At 39.0% G+C, this 13,706-nt stretch overlaps 1 pseudogene; it reads left to right on the top strand.

The window, feature by feature from the left end:
- The window catches only part of LOC133242609 (centromere protein R-like), a 32,890-nt pseudogene extending 19,781 nt beyond the window's left edge, over window positions 1-13,109 (top strand).
- The last annotated feature ends 597 nt before the right edge of the window (window positions 13,110-13,706 follow it).

Here is a 13,706-nt window from a genome sequence, read left to right as displayed (position 1 = left end):
GGAAAAATATACCATGTTCATGGATTGGAAGAATCAATATAGTGAAAATGAGTATACTACCCAAAGCAATTTATAGATTCAAAGCAATCCCTATCAAGCTACCAACAGTATTCTTCACAGAGCTAGAACAAATAATTTCACAATTTGTATGGAAATACAAAAAACCTCGAATAGCCAAAGCGATCTTGAGAAAGAAGAATGGAACTGGAGGAATCAACCTACCTGACTTCAGGCTCTACTACAAAGCCACAGTTATCAAGACAGTATGGTACTGGCACAAAGACAGAAATATAGATCAATGGAACAAAATAGAAAGCCCAGAGATAAAAAAGGAGGCAAGAATATACAATGGATTAAAGACAATCTCTTTAACAAGTGGTGCTGGGAAATCTGGTCAACCACTTGTAAAAGAATGAAACTAGACCACTTTCTAACACCATACACAAAAATAAACTCAAAATGGATTAAAGATCTCAACGTAAGACCAGAAACTATAAAACTCCTAGAGGAGAACATAGGCAAAACACTCTCCGACATACATCACAGCAGGATCCTCTATGACCCACCTCCCAGAATATTGGAAATAAAATCAAAAATAAACAAATGGGACCTAATTAACCTTAAAAGCTTCTGCACATCAAAGGAAACTATTAGCAAGGTGAAAAGACAGCCTTCAGAATGGGAGAAAATAATAGCAAATGAAGCAACTGACAAACAACTAATCTCAAAAATATACAAGCAACTCCTACAGCTCAACTCCAGAAAAATAAACGACCCAATCAAAAAATGGGCCAAAGAACTAAATAGACATTTCTCCAAAGAAGACATACAGATGGCTAACAAACACATGAAAAGATGCTCAACATCACTCATTATCAGAGAAATGTAAATCAAAACCACTATGAGGTACCATTTCACACCAGTCAGAATGGCTGCGATCCAAAAGTCTACAAATAATAAATGCTGGAGAGGGTGTGGAGAAAAGGGAACTCTCTTACACTGTTGGTGGGAATGCAAACTAGTGCAGCCACTATGGAGAACAGTGTGGAGATTCCTAAAAAACTGGAAATAGAACTGCCTTATGATCCAGCAATCCCACTGTTGGGCATACACACTGAGGAAACCAGAAGGGAAAGAGACACGTGTACCCCAATGTTCATCGCAGCACTGTTTATAATAGCCAGGACATGGAAGCAACCTAGATGTCCATCAGCAGATGAATGGATAAGAAAGCTGTGGTACATATACACAATGGAGTATTACTCAGCCATTAAAAAGAATACATTTGAATCAGGTCTAATGAGGTGTATGAAACTGGAGCCTATTATACAGAGTGAAGTAAGCCAGAAGGAAAAACATAAATACAGTATACTAATGCATTTATATGGAATTTAGAAAGATGGTAACAATAACCCGGTGTACGAGACAGCAAAAGAGACACTGATGTATAGAACAGTCTAATGGACTCTGTGGGAGAGGGAGAGGGTTGGAAGATTTGGGAGAATGACATTGAAACATGTAAAATATCATGTAAGAAACGAGTTGCCAGTCCAGGTTCGATACACAATACTGGATGCTTGGGGCTAGTGCACTGGGATGACCCAGAGGGATGGTTTGGGGAGGGAGGAGGGAGGAGGGTTCAGGATGGGGAACACATGTAAACCTGTGGCGGATTCATTTTGATATTTGGCAAAACTAATACAATCATGTAAAGTTTAAAAATAAAATTAAATTAAAAAAAAAAAAAAAAGAAAGCCTTCCTCAGTGATCAATGCAAAGCAATAGAGGAAAACAAAAGAATGAGAAAGACTAGAGATCTCTTCAAGGAAATTAGAGATACCAAGGGAACATTTCGCAACGATGGGCTCGATAAAGGACAGAAATGGTATGGACCTAACAGAAGCAGAAAATATTAAGTAGAGGTGGTAAGAATACAAAGAAAAACTGTAAAAAAAAATTTCTTCATGACCAAGATAATCACAATGGTGTGATCACTGACCTAGAGCCAGACATCCTGGAATGTGAAGTCAAGTGGGCCTTAGAAAGCATCACTATGAACAAAGCTAGTGGAGGTGATGGAATTTCAGTTGAGGTATTTCAAATCCTGGAAGATGATGCTGTGAAAGTGCTACACTCAATATGCCAGCAAATTTGGAAAACTCAGCAGTGGCCACAGGACTGGAAAAGGTCAGTTTTCATTCTAATCCCAAAGAAAGGCAATGCAAAAAATCCTCAAACTACCACACAGTCACACTCATCTCACACGCTAGTAAAGCAATGCTCAAAATTATCCAAGCCAGGCTTCAGCAATACATGAACCGTGAACTTCCTGATGTTCAATCTGGTTTTAGAAAAGGCAGAAGAACCAGAGATCAAATTGCCAACATCCACTGGATCATGGAAAAAGCAAGAGAGTTCCAGAAAAACATCTATTTCTGCTTAATTGACTATGCCAAAGCCTTTGACTGCGTGGATCACAATAAACTGTGGAAAATTCTGAAAGGGATGGAAATACCAGACCACCTGACCTGCCTCTTGAGAAACCTGTATGCAGGTCAGGAAGCAACAGTTAGAACTGGACATGGAACAACAGACTGGTTCCAAATAGGAAAAGGAGTATGTTAAGGCTGTATATTCTCACCCTGCTTATTTAACTTGGGGCTTCCCTTGTATGCAGAGTACATCATGAGAAACACTGGACTGGAAGAAGCACAAGCTGGAATCAAGATTGCCTGGAGAAATACCAATAACCTCAGATATGCAGATGACACCACCCTTATGGCAGAAAGTGAAGAGGAAATAAAAAGCCTCTTGATGAAAGTGAAAAGGGAGAGTGAAAAAGTTGGCTTAAAGTTCAACATTCAGAAAACCAAGATCATGGCATCTGGTCCCATCACTTCATGGGAAATAGATGGGGAAACAATGGAAACAGTGTCAGACTTTATTTTTCTGGGCTCCCAAATCACTGCAGACGGTGATTGCAGCCATGAAATTAAAAGATGCTTACTCCTTGGAAGAAAAGCTAGGACCAACCTAGATAGCATATTCAAAAGCAGAGACATTACTTTGCCAACAAAGGTCCATCTAGTCAAATCTATGGTTTTTCCAGTGGTCATGTATGGATGTGAGAGTTGGACTGTGAAGAAAGCTGAGTGCCGAAGAATTGATGCTTTTGAACTGTGGTGTTGGAGAAGACTCTTGAGAGTCCCTTGGACTGCAAGGAGATCCAACCAGTCCATCCTAAAGGAGATCAGTCCTGGGTGTTCTTTGGAAGGACTGATGCTAAAGCTGAAACTCCAGTACTTTGGCCACCTCATGGGAAGAGTTGACTCATTGGAAAAGACTCTGATGCTGGGAGAAATTGGGGGCAGGAGGAGAAGGGGACGACAGAGGATGAGATGGCTGGATGGCATCATCAACTCGATGGACATGAGTCTGGGTGATATCTGGGAGTTGGTGATGGACAGGGAGGCCTGGCGTGGTGCAATTCATGGGGTCGTAAAGAGTCGAACACGACTGAGTGACTGAACTGAACTGAACTGAACCTCAACATAATAAAAGCCATATATGACAAACTCTCAGCAAACATTATCCTCAATGGTGAAAAATTGAAAGCAATTTCCTTAAAGTCAGGAACAAGACAAGGGTGCACACTCTCACCACTAGTATTCAACATAGTTTGAAAGTTTTGGCCACAGCAATCAGAGCAGAAAAAGAAATAAAAGGAATCCAGATTGGAAAAGAAGAAGTAAACTCTCACTGTTGGCAGATGACATGATCCTCTACATAGAAAACTCTAAAGTCTCTACCAGAAAATTACTAGAGCTAATCAATTAATATAGTAAAGTTGCAGGATATAAAATTAACCCAGAGAAATCCTTTGCATTCTTATACACTAACAATGAGAAAATAGAGAAATTAAGGAAACAATTCCATTCACCATTGCAACGAAAAGAATAAAATACTTAGAAATATATCTACCTAAAGAAACAAAAGACCTATATATCAGATCAGATCAGATCCGTGGCTCAGTCATGTCCGACTCTTTGTGACCCCATGAATCGCAGCATGCCAGGCCTCCCTGTCCATCACCAACTCCCAGAGTCCAACCAGACTCATGTTCATCGAGTCAGTGATGCCATCCAGCCATCTCATCCTCTGTCGTCCCCTTCTCCTCCTGCCCCCAATTCCTCCCAGCATCAGAGTCTTTTCCAATGAGTCAACTCTTCCCATGAGGTGGCCAAAGTACTGGAGTTTCAGCTTTAGCATCAGTCCTTCCAAAGAACTCCCAGGGCTGATCTCCTTCAGAATGGACTGGTTGGATCTCCTTGCAGTCCAAGGGACTCTCAAGAGTCTTTTCCAACACCACAGTTCAAAAGCATCAGTTGTTCGGCATTCAGCTTTCTTCACAGTCCAACTCTCACATCCATACATGACCACAGGAAAAACATAGCCTTGACTAGACAGACCTTTGTTGGCAAAGTAATGTCTCTGCTTTTGAATATCCTATCTAGGTTGGTAATAACTTTCCTTCTATATATAGAAAACTAAAAACACTGATGAAAGAAATCAAAGAAGACACAAATAGATGGAGAAATATACCATGTCATGGATTGGAAGAATCAACATAGTGAAAATGAGTATACTACCCAAAGCAATCTATAGTTCAATTCAATCCCTATCAAGCTTCCAATGGTATTTTCCACAGAACTAGGACATATAATTTCACCATTTGTATGGAAATACAAAAAACCTAGACTAGCCAAAGCAATCTTGGGAAAGAAGAATGGAACTGGAGCAATCAACCTGCCTGATTTCAGGTTCTACTACAGAGTTACAGTCATCAAGACACTATGGTACAGGCACAAAGACAGAAATATAGACCAATGGAACAAAGTAGAAAGCCCAGAGATAAATCCATGCACATATGGACACCTTATCTTTGACAAAGGAGGCAAGAATATACAATGGAGAAATGATAATCTCTTTAACAAGTGGTGCTGGGGAAACTGGTCAACCACTTGTAAAAGAATGAAACTAGAACATTTTGTAACACCACACACAAAAATAAACTCAAAATGGATTAAAGATCTAAATGTAAGACTGGAAACTATTAAACTCCTGGAGGAAAACAGGCAAAATACGCTCTGACATAAATCACAGCAGGATCCTCTATTACCCTCCTCTCTGAGTAATGGAAATAAAGGCAAAAATATACAAATGGAACGTAATTGAACTTAAAAGCTTTTGCACAACAAAGGAAACTATAAGCAAGGTGAAAAGACAGCCCTCAGAATGGGAGAAAATAATACCAAACGAAGCACCTGACAAAGAATTAATCTCAAAAGTATACAGCAACTCCTGCATCTCAATTCCAGAAAGATAAATGACCCAATCAAAAAATGGTCCAAAGAACTAAACAGACATTTCTCAAAGAAGACATACAGATGGCTAACAAACATTAAAAGATGCTCAACATCACTCATTATCAGAGATAATGCAAATCAAAACCACATTGAGGTACCATCACACACCAGTCAGAATGGCTGCTATGCAAAAATCTACAAGCAATAAATGCTGGAAAGGGTGTGGAGAAAATGGAACCCTCTTATGCTGTTGGTGAGAATGCAAACTAGTACAGCCACTATGGAGAACAGTGTGGAGATTCTTTCAAAAACTGGAACTAGAACTGCAATATGACCCAGCAACCCCACTGCTGGGCATACACACTGCTGAGGAAACCAGGATTGAAAGAGACATGTGTACCCACCCCAGTGTTCATCACAGCACTGTTTATAATAGCCAGGACATGGAGGCAACCTAGATGTCCATCAGCAGATGAATGGGTAAGAAAGTGGTGGTACATATACACAATGGAATATTACTCAACCATTAAAAAGAATACATTTGAATCAGTTCTAATGAGGTGGATGAAACTGGAGCCTATTATACAGAGTGAAGTAAGCCAGAAAGAAAAACACCAATACAGTATACTAAAGCATATATATGGAATTTAGAAAGACAGTAATGGTAACCCTATAAGTGGAACAGCGAAGGAGACACGGATGTATAGAACAGTTTATTGGACTCTGTGGGAGAGAGTGAGGGTGGGATGATCTGAGAGAATAGCATTGAAACATGTATATTATCATACGTGAAACAGATCGCCAGTCCAGGTCTGATGCATGAGACAGGGTTTTCAGGGCTGGTGCACTGGGATGACCCACATGATGAGATAGGGAGGGAGGTGGGAGGGGGGTTCAGATGGGGAACACATTTACACCCATGGCTGATTCATGTCAATGTATGGCAAAAAACCACTACAATATTGTAAAGTAATTCACCTCTAATTAAAATAAATTAAAACAAAAAAGGAAAAAAGATAAACTCAAAATTGAATAAACACCTAATGTATGACCAGAAAGTATAAAACTCATAGATTAAAACATAGGCAGAGCACTCCATAATATAAATCAATGCATGATCTTCTATCACTCACATCTTAGAGAAATGGAAATAAAAGTAAACAAGTGGGACTTAATTAAACTTAAAAGTTTTGACACAGCAATGGAAACTATAAACAAGGTGAAAAGACAACCCTCAGAATGGGAGAAAATAATTACAAATGAAACAACTAAGGATTAATTTCCCAAATACACAAGAAGCTCATACAACTTCATACCAGAAAAGCAAACAACCCAATCCAAAAGTGAGAAAAAGACATAAACAGACATTTCTCCGAAGAAGACATACAGATGGCCAACAAATATGTGAAAAGATGCTGCTGCTGCTGCTGCTAAGTCACTTCAGTTGTGTCCGACTCTGTGTGACCCCATAGACAGCAGCCCACCAGGCTCCGCCGTCCCTGGGATTCTCCAGGCAAGAACACTGGAGTGGGTTGCCATTTCCCTCTCCAATGCGTGAAAGTGAAAAGTGAAAGTGAAGTTGCTCAGTCGTGTCCGACCCTCAGCGACCCCATGGACTGCAGCCTACCAGGCTCCTCCGTCCATGGGATTTTCCAGGCAGGAGTACTGGATTGGGGTGCCATTGCCTTCTCCAGAAAAGATGCTAGTATCACTCAATATTAGCAAATGCAGATCAAAACTACAATGAGATATCACCTCACACTGGTCAGAATGGCCATCATCAAAAATTCTGCAAACAATAAATGCTGGAAAGGGTGTGAAGGAAAGGGAACCCTCTTTCACTGTTGGTTTGAATGTAAATTTACACAGACACTATGGAAGACGGTATGGAGATTCCTTAAAAAACTAGGAATAAAACCTAGTCCTAGTTGGACTCAGCACTCCAACTCCTAGGCATACTACCCTGAATAAACCAAAATTGAAAAAGACACATATACCCCAATGTTCATTGCAGCACAATTTACAGTAGCTAGAATATGGAACCAAGCTGGATGTCACAGGCAGACGAATGGATAAAGAAATGTTGGTACATATACACCATGGAATATTACTCAGCAAAAAAAAAGGAATGCATATGTGTCAGTTCGAAATGAGGTGGATGAACCTAGAGCCTATTAAACAGAGTGAAGTATATCAGAAAGATAAACGTTGTGAATTTAATTCAGATGATCATTATATCTACTACTGCCTGCAGGAATCCCTTAGAAGAAATGGAATAGCCATCATGGTCAAAAAGAGTCTGAAACGCAGTACTTGCATGCAATCTCAAAAACGACAGAATGATCTCTGTTCGTTTCCAAGGCAAACCATCCAATATCGCAGTAATCCAAGTCTATGCCCCAACCGGTAATGCTGAAGAAGCTGAAGTTGAATGGTTCTATGAAGACCTATAAGACCTTTTAAACTAACACCCCAAAAAGATGTCCTTTTCACTATAGGAGACTGGAATGCAAAAGTAGGAAGTCAAGAAACACGTGGAGTAACAGGCAAATTTGGCCTTGGAATACGGAATGAAGCAGGGCAAAGGCTAATAGAGTATTGCCAAGAGAATGCACTGGTCATAGCAAACACCCTCTTCCAACAACACAAGAGAAGACTCTACACATGGACAACACCAGATGGTCAACACCAAAATCAGATTGATTATATTTTTTGCAGCCAAAGATGGAGAAGCTCTATACAGGCAGCAAAAACAAGACTGGGAGCTGACTGTGGCTCAGATCATGAACTCCTTATTGCCAAATTAAGACTTAAATTGAAGAAAGTAGGGAAAACAACTAGACCATTTAGGTACGACCTAAATCAAATCCCTTATGATTATACAGTGGAAGTGAGAAATAGATTTAAGGGTCTAGATCTGATAGAGTGCCTGATGAACTATGGACAGAGGTTCATGATATTGTAGAGGAGACAGGGATCAAGACTATCCCCATGGAAAAGAAATGTAAAAAAGCAAAATGGCTGTCTGGGGAGGCCTTACAAATAGCTGTGAAAAGAAGAGAAGTGAAAAGCAAAGGAGACAAGGAAATATATAAGCATCTGAATGCAGAGTTCCAAAGAATAGCAAGAAGAGATAAGAAAGCCTTCCTCAGCTATCAATGCAAAGAAATAGAGGCAAATAACAGAATGGGAAAAACTAGAGATCTCTTCAAGAAAATCAGAGAGACCAAAGGAACATTTCATGCAAAGATGGGCTCGATAAAGGACAGAAATGGTATGGACCTAAGAGAAGCAGAAGATATTAAGAAGAGGTGGCAAGAATACACAGAAGAACTGTACAAAAAAGATCTTCATGACCCAGATAATCACGATTGTGTGATCACATACCTAGAGCCAGACATCCTGGAATGTGAAGCCAAGTGGGCCTTAGAAAGCATCACTATGAACAAAGCTAGTGGAGGTGATGGAATTCCAGTTGAGCTATTTCAAATCCTGGAAGATGATGCTGTGAAAGTGCTGCACTCAATATGCCAGCAAATTTGGAAAACTCAGCAGTGGCCACAGGACTGGAAAAGGTCAGTTTTCATTCCAATCCCAAAGAAAGGCAATGCCAAAGAATGTTCAAACTACCACACAATTGCACTCATCTCACACGCTAGCAAAGTAATACTCAAAATTCTCCAAGCCAGGCTTCAGCAGTACGTGAACTGTGAAATTCCAGATGTTCAAGCTGGTTTCAGAAAAGGCAGGTGAACCAGAGATCAAATTGCCAACATCTTATGCATTATCAAAAAAGCAAGAGAGTTCCAGAAAAACATCTACTTCTGCTTTATTGACTATGCCAAAGCCTTTGACTGTGTGAATCAAAACAAACTGGAAAATTCTTGAAGAGATGGGAATACCAGACCACCTTACCTGCCTCCTGAAAAATCTGTATGCACGTCAAGAAGCAACAGTTAAAACTGGTCATGAAACAACAGACTGGTTCCAAATTGGGAAAGGAGTACTTCGAGGCTTTATATTGTCACCCTGCTTATTTAACTTAAATGCAGAGTATATCATGCGAAATGCCAGGCTGGATGAAGGACAATCTGGAATCAAGATTGCTGGGAGAAATACCAATAACTTCAGATACGCAGATGACACAACCCTTATGAGAGAAAATGCAGAGAAACTATAGAGTTTCTTGGTGCAAGTGAAAGAAGAGAGTGGAAAAGCTGGCTTAAAATTCAACATTTGGAAAACTAAGATAATGGCATCCGTTCCCATTACTTCATGGCAAATAGATGGGGAAACAACGGAAACAGTGAGAGACTTTCTTTACTCTTCAAAATCACTGCAGATGGTGACTGCAGTCATGAAGTTTAATGACGCTTGCTCCTTGGAAGAAAAGCTATGAACAACCTAGACAGCATATTAAAAAGCAGAGATATTACTTTGCTGACAAAGGTCCATATAGTTAAAGCTCTGGTTTTTCTAGTGTTATGTATGGATTTGAGAGTCGGACCATAAAGAAAGCTGAGCACAGAAGAATTGATGCTTTTAAACTGTGGTGTTGGAGAAAACTCTTGAGAATCCCTTGGTCTGCAAAACTAGTCAATCCTAAAGGAAATCAGTCCTGAATAGTCATTGGAAGGACACGTGCTGAAGCCAAAACTCCAATTGTTTGGCCACCTGATGCGAAGTACTGATTCATTGGAAAAGACCCTGTTGCTGGGAAAGATTGAAGGTAGGAGGAGAAGGGGACAACAGAGGATGAGATGGTTGGATGGCATCACCAACTTGATGGACATGAGTTTGAGGAAGCTACATGAGTTGGTGATGGACAGGGAAGCCTGACATGCTGCAGTCCATGGGGTCACAAAGAGTCAGACATGACTGAGCAACTGAACTGAATTGAATGCATATATATAGAATCTAGAAAGATGGTACCAAAGAATTTGTTTGCAGGGCATCAGTGGAGAAACAGACACATACAACAGACTTATGTACATGGGGGAGAGGGGAGGAGAGGGTGAGATGTAAGGATAGAGTAACATGGAAACTTACATTACCATATGTAAAATAGATAGCCAATGGGAATTTGTTATATGTCTCAGGAAACCAAAACAGGGGCTCTGTATCAACCTAGGGGGTGGGATAAGGAGGGAGATGGGAGGGAGGTTTAAGAGGGAGGGAAGATATGTATACCTATGGCTGATTCATGTTGAAGTTTGACAGAAAAGAACAAAATTCTGTAAAGTAATTATCCTTCAATTAAAAAATAATTTTTTCAAGATAAAAGGACACTACTAGAAAAAATGTCAATTGATATGATACATTACATTCATAGAATGAAAAAATAATATATAATCATCTCAATAGACAAAGCAATTAACAAAATTCAACATTCATTTATGATTAAAAAATTCATGAAAATTTAGCATAGGAGGAATGTGTCTCACCATAATAAAGGCTATTTATGAGAAACCCATGCTAATACCATATACCTGGTGTTAAATGGTTGAAAGCTGTTTCTCTAAGATCAGGAACAAGACAAGAGTGTGCCCACTCTTACCACTCCTATTTGACATAGTACTGGAAATCTTAGCTAGAGCAATCAAGCAAATAAACAAAAAAATATATCAGAATTGGATAGAAAGAAGTAAAAGTGTCTTTATTAGAAGATGACATGATTATATATATATATATAAATGCTAAATTTTCAACCAAATGAGCAAGATAAAAATCAACACACAAAAATCAGCAACATTTATTTACTCTAGAACATTAAAAAAAATAACTTGATCCCATTTATAATAGCATCAAAAAAACATGAGGAATAAATCTAACTAAGGAGATGAAAGATCTCTAAAAACTACAAGAAATTGAAATAAAATGAAGAAGATACAAATAAATGGAAAGGAATCCCTTGTTTATGAATTAGAAAAATCAATATTGTTAAAATGTCAATACTACTAAAAGCTATCCATATATTCAAGGCAATTTTTATTAAGATTCTGAAGGCATTTTTTTAAGACATAGGAAAAGCACTACTAAAATTTATATGGAACTGCAAAACACCTTAAATAGCCAAAGAAATCCTTTAGAAATAAGAACAAAGCAAGAGTGTTTCCCTCAGAAGGTTCTCTGTTTTTGGAAGTGGTTGTTCAGTGATTTTATCCAGTTACAGGAATGTGTCCCAGAATGATGAAGTGCCTTTTAAAAGATCACAGAAATTGGATGGTCTATTAAAAGCAAATGCATTCGATTCTTCAAAAATCACAAGGAAGAAAAGTGCTGCAGCCTATTCTCCAACAGCTGCTGCTGCTGCTAAGTCGCGTCAGTCGTGTATGACTCTGTGCGACCCCATGGACTATAGGCTACCAGGCTCCTCCGTCCATGGGTTTCTCCAGGCAAAAGTCCTGGAGTGGGTTGCCATTGCCTTCTCCTTCTCCAACAGCTGGAACCTGCCAAATGAGCCCATTTGCTTCTTCCACAAACTCTAAGGAGGAAGACAGTAAAAATAATCCATCAAATGGAAAGAGGAAAAACTGGAATCACTTCAGTATAACTAATAAGATGAATCTACCACACAGTTCAGTTCAGTTCAGTCTCTCAGTCGTGTCCGACTCTTTGAGACCCCATGAATCGCAGCACGCCAGGCCTCCCTGTCTATCACCAACTCCCGGAGTTCACCCTTGCAGTCCAAGGGACTCTCAAGAGTCTTCTCCAACACCACAGTTCAAAAGCATCAATTCTTTGGCGCTCAGCCTTTTTCACAGTCCAACTCTCACATCCATACATGACCACAGGAAAAACCATAGCCTTGACTAGACGAACCTTTGTTGGCAAAGTAATGTCTCTGCTTTTGAATATGCTGTCTAGGTTGGCCATAACTTTCCTTCCAAGGAGTAAGTGTCTTTTAATTTCATGGCTATAGTCACCATCTGCAGTGATTTTGGAGCCCAAAAAATAAAGTCTGACACTGTTTCCACTGTTTCCCCATCTATTTCCCATGAAGTGATGGGACCAGAGGCCATGATCTTAGTTTTTTGAATGTTGAGCTTTAAGCCAACTTTTCACTCTCCTCTTTCACTTTCATCAAGAGGCTTTTTAGTTCCTCTTCACTTTCTGCCATAAGGGTGGTGTCATCTGCATATCTGAGGTTATTGATATTTCTCCCGGCAATCTTGATTCCAGCTTGTGTTTCTTCCAGTCCAGTTTTTTTCATGATGTACTCTGCATATAAGTTAAATAAGCAGGGTGACAATATACAGCCTTGACGTACTCCTTTTCCTATTTGGAACCAGTCTGTTGTTCCATGTCCAGTTCTAACTGTTGCTTCCTGACCTGCATACAAATTTCTCAAGAGGCAGATCAGGTGGTCTGGTATTCCCATGTCTTTAAGAATTTTCCACAGTTTATTGTGATCCACACAGTCAAAGGCTTTGGCATAGTCAATAAAGCAAAACAATGACAAATTCATTGTGTTGCTACCTAAAGTTGAGAAATAATGGAAATAATGTAAAATCTAAGTAGTATACAGGTTTTGGAAGGCATTAAAGAGCTTGAAAACCTCATTGGTATCTACCTTGCATAATGTGTCTAAAAAAAAGAAATGCAGAAAACAAAGGACTAATGACAAAAGTAACAAAACAAAAACTATTTGAAATGAAGAATTCAGGACTTCACAAGAAAGGTATTTAGCAGAAATACACTAACTATGAATGCCAACTTCTGTATCTGGCTGATCATGTTTAAAGAAACAGAAGAGATGCTTGTAATTAATTTTCCCAGTATATATCAGATCATAGCATGGGCAGGTGCATGTCTATATACATTTTCTTGCAGGTAATTTAAACTTTCTGTACACACTAATAGATAATCTCAATGTAAATAATATGTTTCTTCTTGACCCTTTAAAGTAAGCCAGCATATAGAAAAGGATCTTAACTTATATTCTGTATCTCATATGCTTCTGTATAGTTTGAGTATTTGTGAATAGACTTAATAAAGCATGAATGAAAATGACAAAAAAAGAGAATAAAGCAAGAGTCATCACAATTCAAAACAGTACATACTAACATAAAAGCAGACACATATACCAATGGAACACAATTGAGAACCCAGAAATAAACTCAAGAATATATGGTCAACTAACATTTGACAAAGGAACCAATGGAGAAAAGGCAGCTTTTTCAATCAATGGTGCTGGAATAATTGCATTTTCACATGCAAAAAATAAAATCAGACCCATAACTTATACCACTTACAAAACTTAACTCAAAATGGATTAAAGACTTAAATGTAAGAATTGAAATCATGAAACTCTTGGAAGAAAACAGGAATAAAGCTTCT

Source organism: Bos javanicus, chromosome X (genome assembly GCF_032452875.1).
Source record: "Bos javanicus breed banteng chromosome X, ARS-OSU_banteng_1.0, whole genome shotgun sequence".
Lineage (NCBI taxonomy): Eukaryota > Metazoa > Chordata > Mammalia > Artiodactyla > Bovidae > Bos > Bos javanicus.
Note: the sequence above shows the minus strand (reverse complement) of the source record. Positions and strands in the feature narration are given on the sequence as shown.